We start from the raw sequence: 13,234 nt of genomic DNA on the forward strand, positions 1-13,234 counted from the left end.
GCCATAACAAAACTCTAGACAGTGGATGGCTTGCACAAAGAAAATTTATTTCTCAAAGTTCTGGAGACTGATAGTCCATGGTCAAGGTGTTGGTAGGTTTGGTTTCTCCCGAGGCCTCCCTCCTTGGCTTGCAGTGGGTACCCTCTCACTGAGGCCTCTCTCATACAGCCTTTCCTCTGTGCATGCACACGCTGGGTATCTCTTTCTCCTCTTTCAAAGACACCATCATATTGGATCAGGGCCCCATCCTATTAGCCTTATTTTGACTTAATCACTGCTTTGAAGGCTCCATAGTCACATAAATCAGGCCCCACCCATATGACTTCCTTTAACCTTAATTACCTCCTTAAAGGACCTATTTCCAAATATGGTTATATTCTGAAGTTTTGGAAGTTAGGACTTCAATAAATCAATTTGAGGGGGGGGATACAACTTGCCCCATAATAAACGTCAACATCAAGATGTCAGAAATCTTAGAATTATTGACAAAAATTATAATGTAGCATCATAAAAGTGCTCCAGTGAGAAATTATGAACACACTTGAAATGAATGAAAAAAAGTCTCAGCAAAGAAATAAAAGTCTCAGCAAAGCATTTAGGGGATATAAAGAAGAACCAGCTGAAAACTATAGAACTGAAAAATATAATAAACAAAATGAAAACTCAGCAGATGAGTTCATCAGCAGAACGGAGGGCACAGAAGAAAGAATCTCATGAACTGGAAGACAGAACAATAGAAATTACCTAATCTGAATGACAGAGAAAAAATAGACTGGAAAAAACAAAATATTCCTCAGGCACCTGTGGGACTAGAACAAAAGACTTAACATTTATTTTCTTAGAAGTCTGGAAGAAGAGGAGAAAGTGGGGTCAGAATAATACTCAAAGAAATAATGGCTGAAAAGTCCCCATATTTGGTAAAAGGCATAACTCTATAGGTTTCAGAAACTGAGTAAACTTCAAGCAGGCTAAACTCAAAGAAATACACACCAAGTCATAGTCAGACATCTGAATCCTAACTACAGCTAGTAGATGATGGATGGTGTCCTTTTGTAGATGGGGAGCATTGTAATGTTTAGAAAATGTCTAAAGTCAGGGGCCGGGGTTTGAACCTAGAATCTGCTACTCCAACATGTTCATCCTGGAACAAATTACTGAATCTCTTTGAATTTCAGATCTGTCATCTGAAAAAATGGGATAATAATATGCCTCCCGAAGCCCCAGGGAACTATTGTCAGGATTTAACGAGAAAATATATGTAAGGCACTTAGCACACAGCAGGTACTCAGTATATGTTATTTTCTTTTTCTTCCATACCCTTGACCCCTCTCAACCAATGAGAAGCTCATGAGCTTCAGTAAGCTCAGAATGTAAAAGCCTTTCTTTGGACAAGATTAGCCGAGCTTTTGCCCCAAATACCAGAAGATCCGTTACGGCTTTCTAATTTCTTTGCACTTAAAATGTTTATTTTCTTACACCTGATTTTTTGGCAGACATTGTTTCCTTCTGGGGAGAGTTTTAGCATCATGGTTAAGAAGCTAATTTCTGGAGTCAGGCGGTCTAGATCTAGACCCTGGGTCCACAATTAGGCGACAATTTACTTGGTCTCCTAGAAGCTCACTTTCCTCATCTGTGTCCTAAGATAACACAATTGCCTACCTCCATTAGGAGTGCTGTCCTGATGAATGATTTATTATATGTAAGGAGCTTAGAACTGTGCCTGGCCTTGGAAAAGCGCTCAGCAGGGACTGTAGTTATTTGTTGGACACAGATGTACAGATTACCTTGTTGCTGGGGCTGTACCTAGGAGCTACCTCTTCTCAAGAAAATTCACCTTGGTCCCTGATCCTCTAGTATAGTTGCTGCTTTCAAATCTTGCCTTCGCCACCTTGCACCCCACACTCTTCCAGTGGTACAGGGCCTTCCTTAATATCCTGGAAGGCAGGCACTCTTTGAATATTAGTTCAAATTGAATTTGGCAGTGGTATAGTGTATTTAGGGTTCTCCAGAGAAACAGAACCAGTAGGATGCACTATTGTATATATACAATACAGTGCATATAATACAATATACATACACTGTGTATGTATATATTTATCTATATGTATATCTATATCATCTATATCTATATATCTGTATCTACATATCTATACCTATCTATATCTGTATATAAATCTCACAGTACTTCACATATACATACACACATTATATATACATTATATATAAAAACACTTTTTATATATGTGTGTGTATACACACACACACACATTTATATGAAGGAGAGAGAGATTTATTTTCAGTAATTGGCTCGGGCTACTGTGGGAGCTGGCAAGTCTGAAATCTGTAAAACAACCCGGTAGGTTGGAAATTCAAAGAGTTGGGATTGCAGTCTCGAGTCTAAAATCTGCAGGCTGGGAACTCAGGCAGGGTTTCTAAGCAATTCTTCTAAACCAGGCAACTTCTTGGGGGCATGGTAAATTGTCCAAAGTTGGAATATTAAAATGCGTGATTCATTTCCGCAAACAGTACCACATCATGTGGTATTATCTTTGAGAAGTTCAGCCATCTCGCTCTGCTGACATCACTTAAGTGTTGACTGGTTGGCTTAGTGTGGTGGTGGGGCCACAGCGTGTCTCTTGGACACAGTGCAAAGATACCCGATGTGCGATTTTCTTTGTCCTCACATAAATGCACCGTCCGCTTCAGTTCTGATGGAGCCAATGTTCATTTCTTCAGGTATTCAGGGAGGCATGTGTGGAGGCTGAGGTGATTGGCAATGCATATTGAAAGCGATTTTGCAATGATTTAATGTCATTTATAGATCAGTGTCCTGGGCAGCGTCCCCATGGCCAGCAACTGGACTTTGTTACAATATACTAGGTTGGTAAGTCTGGCTAAAATACAGGGAAAGGTGATTCTTGCCTGAAAGATGGTCTGTGCTTTCTCTGAGGAGGAGGGTCTCTGAACTCCAGCCTTATCTGATCCATTTCATACACATCTAAACTCCTGGCCTGGGCAGAGGGAAATGCTTTAGAGAATTCAGAAGGAGACAACTGAGAAACAATACTTTATGTTTTCCTCTCAGATATAGAAAAACCTTTAACAAACATAGGTTAGGTAATTTCAGTGAAAATTGACAGTAACAAAAAATTATTAGAAAACCAAATCATAAAATAATATAAACTAATCAATTTTACGTGGAACACATCAGAGTGTTTTCACAGTTAATTAATAGACTTGGGAGCGTGTTAGAGGCACCTAATCTGATCTCTTTGTTCTTAGATGATGAAACTGAGCCTAGAAAAATACTATGCTTGCCAATTAATTCATTAATCGCTAGACAGTGGCCAGATCAAGACAAAAACCAAGCATCATGGCTTCCTGCCCGGGACTCTTTCTATCACATCCCACATGAAATTATTCCTCAATACTTTTAGCTTTTTCCTTTATTCTGTTAAGACTTCGCTTTATAAAAATTCAGCTTTGCTCCAAATTATAAAAATTTTGATGGAGGGCAGGAATATACCAACAGAACTCAGATGCTTGTATTTCTACATCACTGCTTTTCCAAACATTTTTGTTCTTGTGGTGATTTGGGAGCCTCCGTAGGATTCCTAGACCACATCAGTGCACACTGAGCATCCGAGGTCCAGTCCCCAAACGCATTCATTCAACAAGGCACCCAGTGTGTGCTGGGCAGGATGCCAGGTACTGGAATTACAGAGGTAAATAAGAAATTATTTTTTGCAAAAGGGGTTTCATTTATTGGAGAAAAGCACATGTAATCAGACACAATACAAAGATGAGACAATAAGTGCTCTAATACAGGACTCTGGACTCTAAATAAAAAACTTGTATCTTCAAGAGTTCAAAAGAATTTCTTGAAAAAGTACCATTTGAAATGGTCTATGAGGATGAGAGTGGTTTATCAGGCAATGGAGGGAGAGGCTTCAAAGGATGGGGAAGGGTCCATGGGGAGGTGTGCAGAGACCATGGTGGGTCAGGAGAGAAGATGAGGTGGGAAAAGAGGGTGGAGAGGGAGACTGGGGTCAGCGTGGAAGGGTTTTAGGCCACATGTCGAGGAGTACTTCTACCATGGAGGATTCTACCATGAAAGTAAAAATATATGTAATACAACGTCCCATCACAGAGACTTTCAAAAAGAGAGAAATGGAGCTTGACTTAGATTTATTTTTGTAAGAGAGAATGCTGATCCTCTTTTTCTTCACCTAGGAACAAGGTGAAATATTCCTGATATAACATGTATTGTAGGAATCAAATCGTGTCTGTGAAAGTGCCTGGTAAATTGTGCAGCAAAATGTAGATGTGAAATATTATTAATGTCACATGATAGTAACACCAGATGGTGAAACTCTGGTGAGGGTGGATATTGGGTGGACAGCACACTTCTGAGCATCAGGGGCATCCTGAGATTTAATCTTGAGGATACTTCTGCCAGATTCTGCAGGTATATGACAAGGGATTCATCACTGATGCCTCTCTCAAAATTGCCTGAGCCACATTGCACGTGAATGTTCTACACTCAGCTTTAAATTGTAGGGTCCCTACAAGAAGCAGCATAAAAACTGCTTCTGCATTTGCTGGGAAACCCTTTTCAAGAACTTAAATAAGAACTCATTTTTTTTCCATATGAATAAATCAATTCGTTCATTATCATCCATGATGATCACGGTCATTATGTTATGAGTTAATTAATTAATTAATACCATCTAAGGAAATAGATATTTATGAAGATTTACACACTAGAATGCTCGTTGAGGTAATATTTTTCATAAGAAAAAACCAGAAATGACTTTGAATGTCTCTCAATGGTGGGGAAAACCAAACTATGGTCTGACCACAGGGTGGAATATTTTGTAACCATCAAAAATGACTTCAAAACAAATGATATGAAAAAGTGTTCATAATATTAAGTGAAAAAAATTGCAGGGCATGCCATTTGCTCCCTATTTGGGGGTGAAAAAAAAATAGTCCCTCCCCAAAAAACCAAAAAGAATAGATCAAGTTATAATATTATATTATTTTATGGATGAAATTATTACAAAAAAAGTTTTCTTTCTGAACTAAATTTCCAGAACTTAACTCTGTCACGAGGAAAAACTGTTGTAATAAGATTTATATTAAGTGATCTTGTGCTGAGAAGTTATTATCTTTGATTATCATTCTGCGGTTTATGCTTTTATATTTTTGGCAGAGTCTCTGCTCCAACTATTGGTCAATCTGGGAGATTTTACTCTAATAATGAAGCTTCTGAGGTCCTCATCCCCCTTTTCTCAGAGTACTGAAAGACCACTCTACTTCCTCACTACTTTATTTTCATTTGCTTTGTTAATTAAAAAAAGGAGTAATTTTATTTCAAAAAATTTCCATCTGGCCAACCACAATATTCTGAATGATATAAACCACACATGCTGAGGACACAAAAGAAGTTGCAAGTGTTATTTCTGTACAGAAAGAGCTTATGATTTCTGCGGGAGAATGAGACAAATGTAGGGAACAAGCAAGACATAAGAGTCATAGCGATTTCATAAGAGTAATAGTGATGTTCTGAGATTAGTCCATCACTCTGATTTGACACATGAAGGGAAAGAAGCTAAATGAGAAGTGATTTTTCTAGTATCATGAATGCCTACATGATGAGATGAAGGGGTGCAATGATGTAGGTGCTACGGTGCAATGTTAGGCTACTGCTGACCTTATGATGATTGGTCAGTTGGGCTGAGAATTAGGATGCTTTCAATTGCAGCTGACAGGGACCCAACTCAAATCACAACAAAATAAATAAAGTAGAAGCAGAGGAGGAATTTATTTATTTATTTTTATTAAAATTTTTGTTTACTGTTTATTTTTGAGAGAGAGAGACAGAGACAGAGCACAAGTGGGCGTAGGGCAGAGAGAGAGAGAGAGAGAGAGGGACACAGAATCCTAAGCAGTCTCCAGGCTCTGAGCTGTCAGCACAGAGCCCAACATGGGACTCGAACTCACGAACTGCAAGATCCTGACCTGAGCTGAAATGGGACCCTTAACTGACTGAGCCACCCAGGTGCCCCGAGGAGGAATTTAGTGAAACATAACTGGGGTGTAGCAGGCTTTAAGATTGGCCAGGTTCTAAGAACTCAGATATTTTCAAGGCTCTTGTTCAGTCTATTTTTCCCTTTGTCCCTGCTTGGATTCATTCCTTGGGCAGGTGTTCTCCAGATAAGTGGCAAAATGGCTGCCAGAAATCAAGGCCCACACCTACTGTTTAGGAACCCCCTGGAGGTGTTTCCTTGGAAATCTCTAGCAGAAAAGACCCTGGGAAGACCCTGATTGTCCAGGCTCTACCATGTGCCTGTCCCTGAGCCAGTCACTGTTGTAAGGGAATCTGGCTTGTCGGAGATTCAATACCATCCCGACCACGTGAAAAACACCCTTAGTGCTTCACTCTTAGTGAAGAGGTGTCCCGTTAATGGTTGAAGTATTGGCAGAAGGGGGAGGGAGGATGCTCATCACGTGACCACTGTGGGAGGTAGTGCCAGTGACCTGAGTATTAACCATGTAATATAGATGATAAATACAGAAGGAGAGAAAGGAATAATAATGGGGCTCCTCGTACAAGTTTCCCCGAGAAGAGAGGGGATGACACATGCTGGGGTAATATACAATTCTGTTAATAACAGACGAAACCAGGTCTAATTGGAAAGTAAATCTCCTTTTAAGAAAACTCACACTATACTCACAGAGACAAATAAATTTTTATGACGTATGCTTTTAGGAGTAATTTCAGTGACTAGACCAGCCCAACTTGCAGCTCTTAGGAATGAGATTATGCTTCTGAACGGTCACTTAGTCTGGAGTCTAAAAGGCAGAGCTCTAATAGCAGCATCTCTTTAGATAATGACTTCAGAGACTAATCACTCATACAGTGAATGGAGATGTTAATTATGCAACCTAATTTCTGCAAACAATGGAGGAGCAGAACACCAGCCTTACCTGTTTTTGAGAGCCAACTCTCTTATCACCATCGTGGTGGGTGAGGCATTAATCACAACAATAACTCCTTCTGACACCTGCCTCATGCTTTATGCTGTCATATATTAACTCAGTTCTCAGTTGATCTTTATCACATTCCCAGAAAGCAGGCATTATTGTAATCACCAACATTTTTATGGATAAGAAAACTGAGGCACAAAGAGATCACAGAGCTCACTAGAGGTGGGCTATGTTTTGTTATAGATATTACCAGAGGAGCACATATTCTCTGAGAGAGAACTGAGTTTGAATCTTAACTCTACCGCCCACTAACTCTGTAACCATATCCTTTTGACCCTCCTTTTCTCAGATGTAAAGAAGCAATAATCGTACCTAATGTAATGGAATAATGTTAATATCGCCTCTCTTCTTATGTTCTCTTATGGGTTCCCTCTCCCTCTCTCCAGACCTCTTTTAGTTTAGCCTTCAGGCTGGGGTGGGGAAGAAGAAGGAAGGGCCACAGCCTATCCTTGGGGCTGTGAGCCTGATAGAGGAAGAACCTATCCATTGAACTGGGAAGGAAAAGTGCAGCTGGAAACTCCTGGTGTGAAGGGTAATAACAGGGAATGAAAGGGGAGGAAAAGAGCAGATGCAGAGTTCTAGTTTTCTTCTTTCACCTTCTCAGGCATAAATTCAACAACAGAGGGTCTTCTGCCTCCTTTGTGTTCAGACTGGAAGGCAGTGTCCCCTGAGCTGGCCCAGCGCTGTCCTGAGTAGTCCAATCAAAACCTAGGTGCAGGGCATGGTTAAGCAGAGGGAGGGACCTCGTTTAACAACCCTGAGTGCCTTGAGTTGCCAAGGGAGAGAGGCCTGGCTGGGAATTTGCTACTGTCCCCAAAATTGAGGACTCCAGAGGGACAGAAGGACCCAGAAGATACACAGGGGGTCAGAGGTGGAGATGTAGGTTTGGAAATTGTAAGTGTAACTGAATGCTTTTGCTTTCCCTTGTGAAAATACATTTCTGGTTTCTTTTTTATTTTTTATTTGAGAGAGAGAAAGAGAGAGAGTATGAGAGGGAGAGACAGAGACAGAGGGAGAGAAAGAGAGAATCCCAAGCAGGCTCCAAGATCAGTGTAGAGCCCGACATGGGGCTCAATCCCATGACCTTGGAATCATGACCTGAGCCAAAATCAAGAGTTGAACGCTCAACCAGCTGAGCCACCCAGGGGCCCCAAAATACCTTTCTCTTTTTGTTAGTGAATTTAGTTAGCAACTAGGGTCTTCTTTTACAAATTTATTTTAAGGACATTATCTCTTCACTCTGAAAGTAAGGAATTTCATAATGTCCTTCAGAAGCATCAAGTAGCATGGAAAAATTTTTAGGTGTTAAGCCGGTGTAAGGAACACACATCCTTAAGACAAATACTGTATCACCTCAATTATACATGGAATCTAGAAAAACAAACCCATAGGAACAGAGAACAGATTGGTGGTTGCCAGAGGTGGGGGGCAGATGAGATGAATGGGGGTGGATAAAATGGGTGGAGGTGGTCAAAATGTACCAACTTCCAGTTGTGAGATAAGTAAATCCTGATGGTGTAATGTACACCACGGAGACGAGGGTTAACAATACTGCATTGCACATTTGAAAGTTGTTTAGGGGGTAGATTTTAGAAGGTCTCATCACAAGGTAAAAAAAAATGTGTTAACCATATGCAGTGATGGACGTTAACTAGACATTGTGGTGACCACTCTGCAGTATATACGTGTGTCAAATCATTATGTTCTACGCCTTCAACTAACACAATATGTCAATTATACGATTGTATCTCAATAAAACGGGAAAAAAATAATACATTTTTGTCCAACCAGTTTTAGTGCTTATTTCCTATGAAAGGCAAAATGCTGCTGTTCCAAAAAACAAAAAAACAAAACCCAGTCATTCCACTACTACCTCTTGCTCCTGTGGTTCTGCGTTGTGTGCTAAGGGCTGATGTTCCCAGGTCCTGGTGGGGATGGTCTGCAGTTAGATCGTCAGAATCATCCACATAGAGGTCCAAACAATTAACAGCAGCATTAAACTTGACCCACTATGTAGGTATGGGTGCATGTGTACTGCTTTGCAGACTTCTTAACAAAGCATGGTCTCTTTGGCCAGACATGGTCATTCACAGAAACAGAACATTCTTTTGGATATCTCTCTCCTCCATGTTTAGGGAAGGCAGAGTTTCTCAACCTTTTATGATGGCCATTTGTACCAGATAATTTTTACTTGTGGGGTGCTGGTCTGTACACAGTAGGATGTTTAATAGCATCTTTGGTCTTTACTAAATTACTGGTAACGGTCAAAATGTCTCCAGACATTGCCAAATGTCCCCTGGCCTGGGTTGGGGGTGGTGGAACAGTATCACTTCTGGTTGAGAATCATGATGTACAGTGATATGTAGGGACTCTTGGTCTACATATAGTTCATTGGCCATCACCTCTGCTGGGGGATCCACCCCCAGTCTACCCTGCCCTCGTGAAGAATCATCCAGTAATTTTGGAGAACTTGGCTGGTGGTGGTTGTGGGTGTAGATGCCTTTGAGGGAGTAGGTGGGAAAGTGGGTAGCTCCCTAGTCTCTAGCAAAGTCCATATTTGCTTCATTCTCTGGAGAATTCAGTTAATTATTAGTAAAATTTACTGTGATAATCAGGAACTTTCTTTTTCTTTTTACTTCAGTTAACCCTCAGAAAATGACCCCTTTCGGGGTGCCTGGGTGGCTCAGTTGGTTAAACATCATGACTCAGGTCATGATTTCGTGGTTCGTGAGTTCGAGTCCCGCATCGGGCTCTGTGCTGACAGCTCAGAACCTGGAGCCTGCCTCAGATTCTGTGTTCCCCTCTCTCTCTGCCCCTCCCCACTCATGCTCTGTCTCTCTGTCTCTCAAAAATAAATAAACATTTTTTAAAAAATTAAAAAAAAAAAAAGAAAATGACCCCTTCTGTTTATCACAGTGTGTTGTGCAATGGCAATCATTGTTAATGTGTACCATGACATAAACAAGTTTGGGGAAGCTTTGTGACAGCTATACAGAAGGATGTCCTTAAAAACATGCTTCCCTCGGGTGTTTCCCTCCATCCAGTTTCTAATGGACCACCACTTGCTCATGAGAAGGAGGAAAATCATTTCCCATTTCCTCCTCAGTCAGGAGGAGGGCTTCATTGTTTCCCAATTAAAATCCAAAAAGATGGAGACTCTTACCCAGAAATGCCGTTTGGGTTATTTGACTGAATCCCCCTCCTGTGCAAATCAATACCCTGGGCTGATACACATCTGCAGCCCTTTTCCCCCTTGAAAATCACTGTGGTTGGCTCCACTAGTTAAAAAGGATTCCTGAAACAAACAGCCGGATTCATTTAAGATGTTTCCTTTTCATTTCAACTTGACATAAACTTTTCAGCAGATTTTCTTTGTGGCAGGTGAAGGCCAACATAAATTTAAACAGTGGGTCGCTTGCCTTTAAGAGACCAAAGTCCCTGGTGCTTCGGCCAACAAAGCCTCCGGCGGGAGTTGGCAGGCAGGTGTAGAGCACCAGGCTGTCAGCTTCTCACACAGGAGGGGGCACCTGCTCTCGGGGAAGATGTGACCACCTCAAATACAATCTGGCAGGGGGACCCAGAGGATGGGCTCCCCAATTGTCAACTGATATCATACGCTGCTACTCCGCAGGGTCCCCTGCCCAGTTCCCGGTCGATTCTCTCCACTGCACACCTCCTGCTCAGGCAATAGAAGATGGCTAATTTTCCAAAGGGGAAAAAGTGATAGCATGCTGTGAAAATCTCTGTTGACTGTGCGAAAGCAGTGTTTGTTCTCGCTCCTCCAGCCTTAGCTTTTGTTCAGCTTTGTCATTTTCTCAAAGGGAACGAGGCTGCTGATTACCGAGGGATTTTTGCTCTGACTTTAATTCGGGTCTGCCGGGATTGTATGTATTTACACCACCCAACAAAGAAGGATGAGAATGTACAGATGGTCAAGGTCATAACTTCATTTGGTAACTCGTTTAACAAATATGTATACTGAATATCGATTCCATGCCGTACTCTGTGTTGGATGCTGGAGACACAATGGCAAATAGACTTCATATCCACCTACATTGGGCTCACTGGCATTATTTAGATAATCATTAAAATAGGTGTAAGGGGTGAGGGGGCCATAAAAGGGGGGGGTCATGGAACTGCAGGAGGGCCTTGTTGGGTATTTGGCTACAGCAGGGGTTAGACAACAGAAGTTTGCATTTAGTGTTAGGTCTTTGTCTATGAGTAATGAGCGTATTACCGAGGGGTTTACTAAGTATGTGATAAAATCAGATTTGTTTTTGATCACTTCGTGCTTATGAACTGAGACCCAGGTAGATTTCGCAGCATGCTATCTGACTCATGCTTGAATGCAGAATGCATTCTGGCGTTCTTATTAGAGCTATAGTTAATTTACCTCCCTGGACTTGGGAAAAGTATGGTACAAATGTCCTTTTAAAAATAAAAATCGGCCAATAAGTCGAGTTCTCTTGTTAATCTCAGCAGATGAATGAAGGTGTTAACTCAGATTCAGGAAATTACTTGGATCTCGGTTTGTGTATGTTTATACTCTACAGGCCATAATAACTAAATACACAAACTAATGAAGGTGTTTCATGGGTTGTAGTGGGTTGAGCAGTGTCCTCCCAGCATTCATGTCTACCCAGAACCTCAGAATGTGACCTTAATGGAAATAGAATCTTTGCAGATATATTTAAGGATCTCCAGACGAAATCATCCTGGGTTTAAGGGGGACTTAAAGGATTGGTGTCTTTTAACAGAGAGTAAAGGGATGGGGTGGCCAGGTGGCTCAGCGGGTTAAGCGTGCAACTCTTGACCTTGGCTCAGGTCATGATCTCATGGTTGATGGGTTCAAGCCCTGCACTGGGCTCTGCACCAGGAGGGCTCTGGGCTGGCAGGGCAGAGCCTGCTTAGGATTCTGTCTCTCCCTTTCTCTCTGTTCCTCCCCTGTTCTTGTGCTCATGCTTGCGCACACGCTCTCTCTCTCTCTCTCTCAAAATAAATAAACTTGAAAAAAAAAAGAGAGAGAGAGAAAGGAAAGGGAGATTCAGCTACAGAGACACAGAAAAAAGAAGGGCATGCAAAGACAGAGGCAGACGTTAGGTTGCCATAAGCCAAGAAATGCCAGAAGGTACCAGAAGCTGAAGGAGGTAAGGAAAGAGCCTCCTCTAGAGCCTTTCGGGGGGCAGAAGCCCTGCCAACACCTTGATCTTGGACACTTGGCCTCCAGAATTGTGAGAGAATACATTTCTGCTGTTTTAAACCACCCATTTTGTGGTAATTTGTTATGACAGCCCTAGGAAACTAATACATGGGTGCAAACAGGCTTCCTACCCTCCCAAATTATACTGTGGTTCCTGAAAATTTTCCAGCTGGCGCTGACACATTACAAAAGTGCTTTGTTGCACCAAGTTTTGCACTTGGTTTTCTTTTCCCATTTTTCAAAAAGGTAAACCAACAGTAAATGCTCATGGTTCTTGCTGCCTGCTTTAGCAGCATAAAATAATACTTAGATTTTAATCTATTGTAATAGATTTTTAAAAGCAAAATAAATCTTGTTTGTTTATTTTATTTTATTTAAAAAAAATTTAATGTTTATTTGTTTTGGAGAGAGAGACAGAGCATGAGCAGGGGAGGGGCAGAGAGAGAGAGGGAGGCACAGAATGTGAAGCAGGCTCCAGGTTCTGAGCTGTCAGCACAGAGCCCCATGCGGGGCTTGAACCCTTGGACCCTCCAACCGAGAGATCATGGCCTGAGACAAAGTCTGACGTTTAACTGACTGGGCCACCAGATGCCCCTTGTTTATTTATTTTAAACCTAAGTTATGGACAACTTTTGGTTCAAATTTGCAAAGGGTAAGTTAAAATAAATTGCATTGCATTAACCAACATGGATGTTTTTCTGAAAGCATGGTTTTATATATATATATATATATATATATATATATATATATATGTTGGTAAAGAGCACACAAACGACGAACAAAAATGAGAAGGGTCATTCTGGCTCCTGTGGGGAGAACAGTTGCAAGGAGCCAACACTGGAGATGCAACCCTTCACTGGAAGGGACAGAAGGTTTTAGTGTGTGTGTAGGTGGGGGGACTCAGGTTCTGTGTGCAGGGAGAACCCCGGATGGGAAGACTTGGGTCCTGAGCACTAAGTCCTCAATCAGTCTGTGTACTTG

This window comes from Panthera tigris, chromosome B2, assembly GCF_018350195.1.
Source record: "Panthera tigris isolate Pti1 chromosome B2, P.tigris_Pti1_mat1.1, whole genome shotgun sequence".
NCBI classification, from domain to species: Eukaryota; Metazoa; Chordata; class Mammalia; order Carnivora; family Felidae; genus Panthera; species Panthera tigris.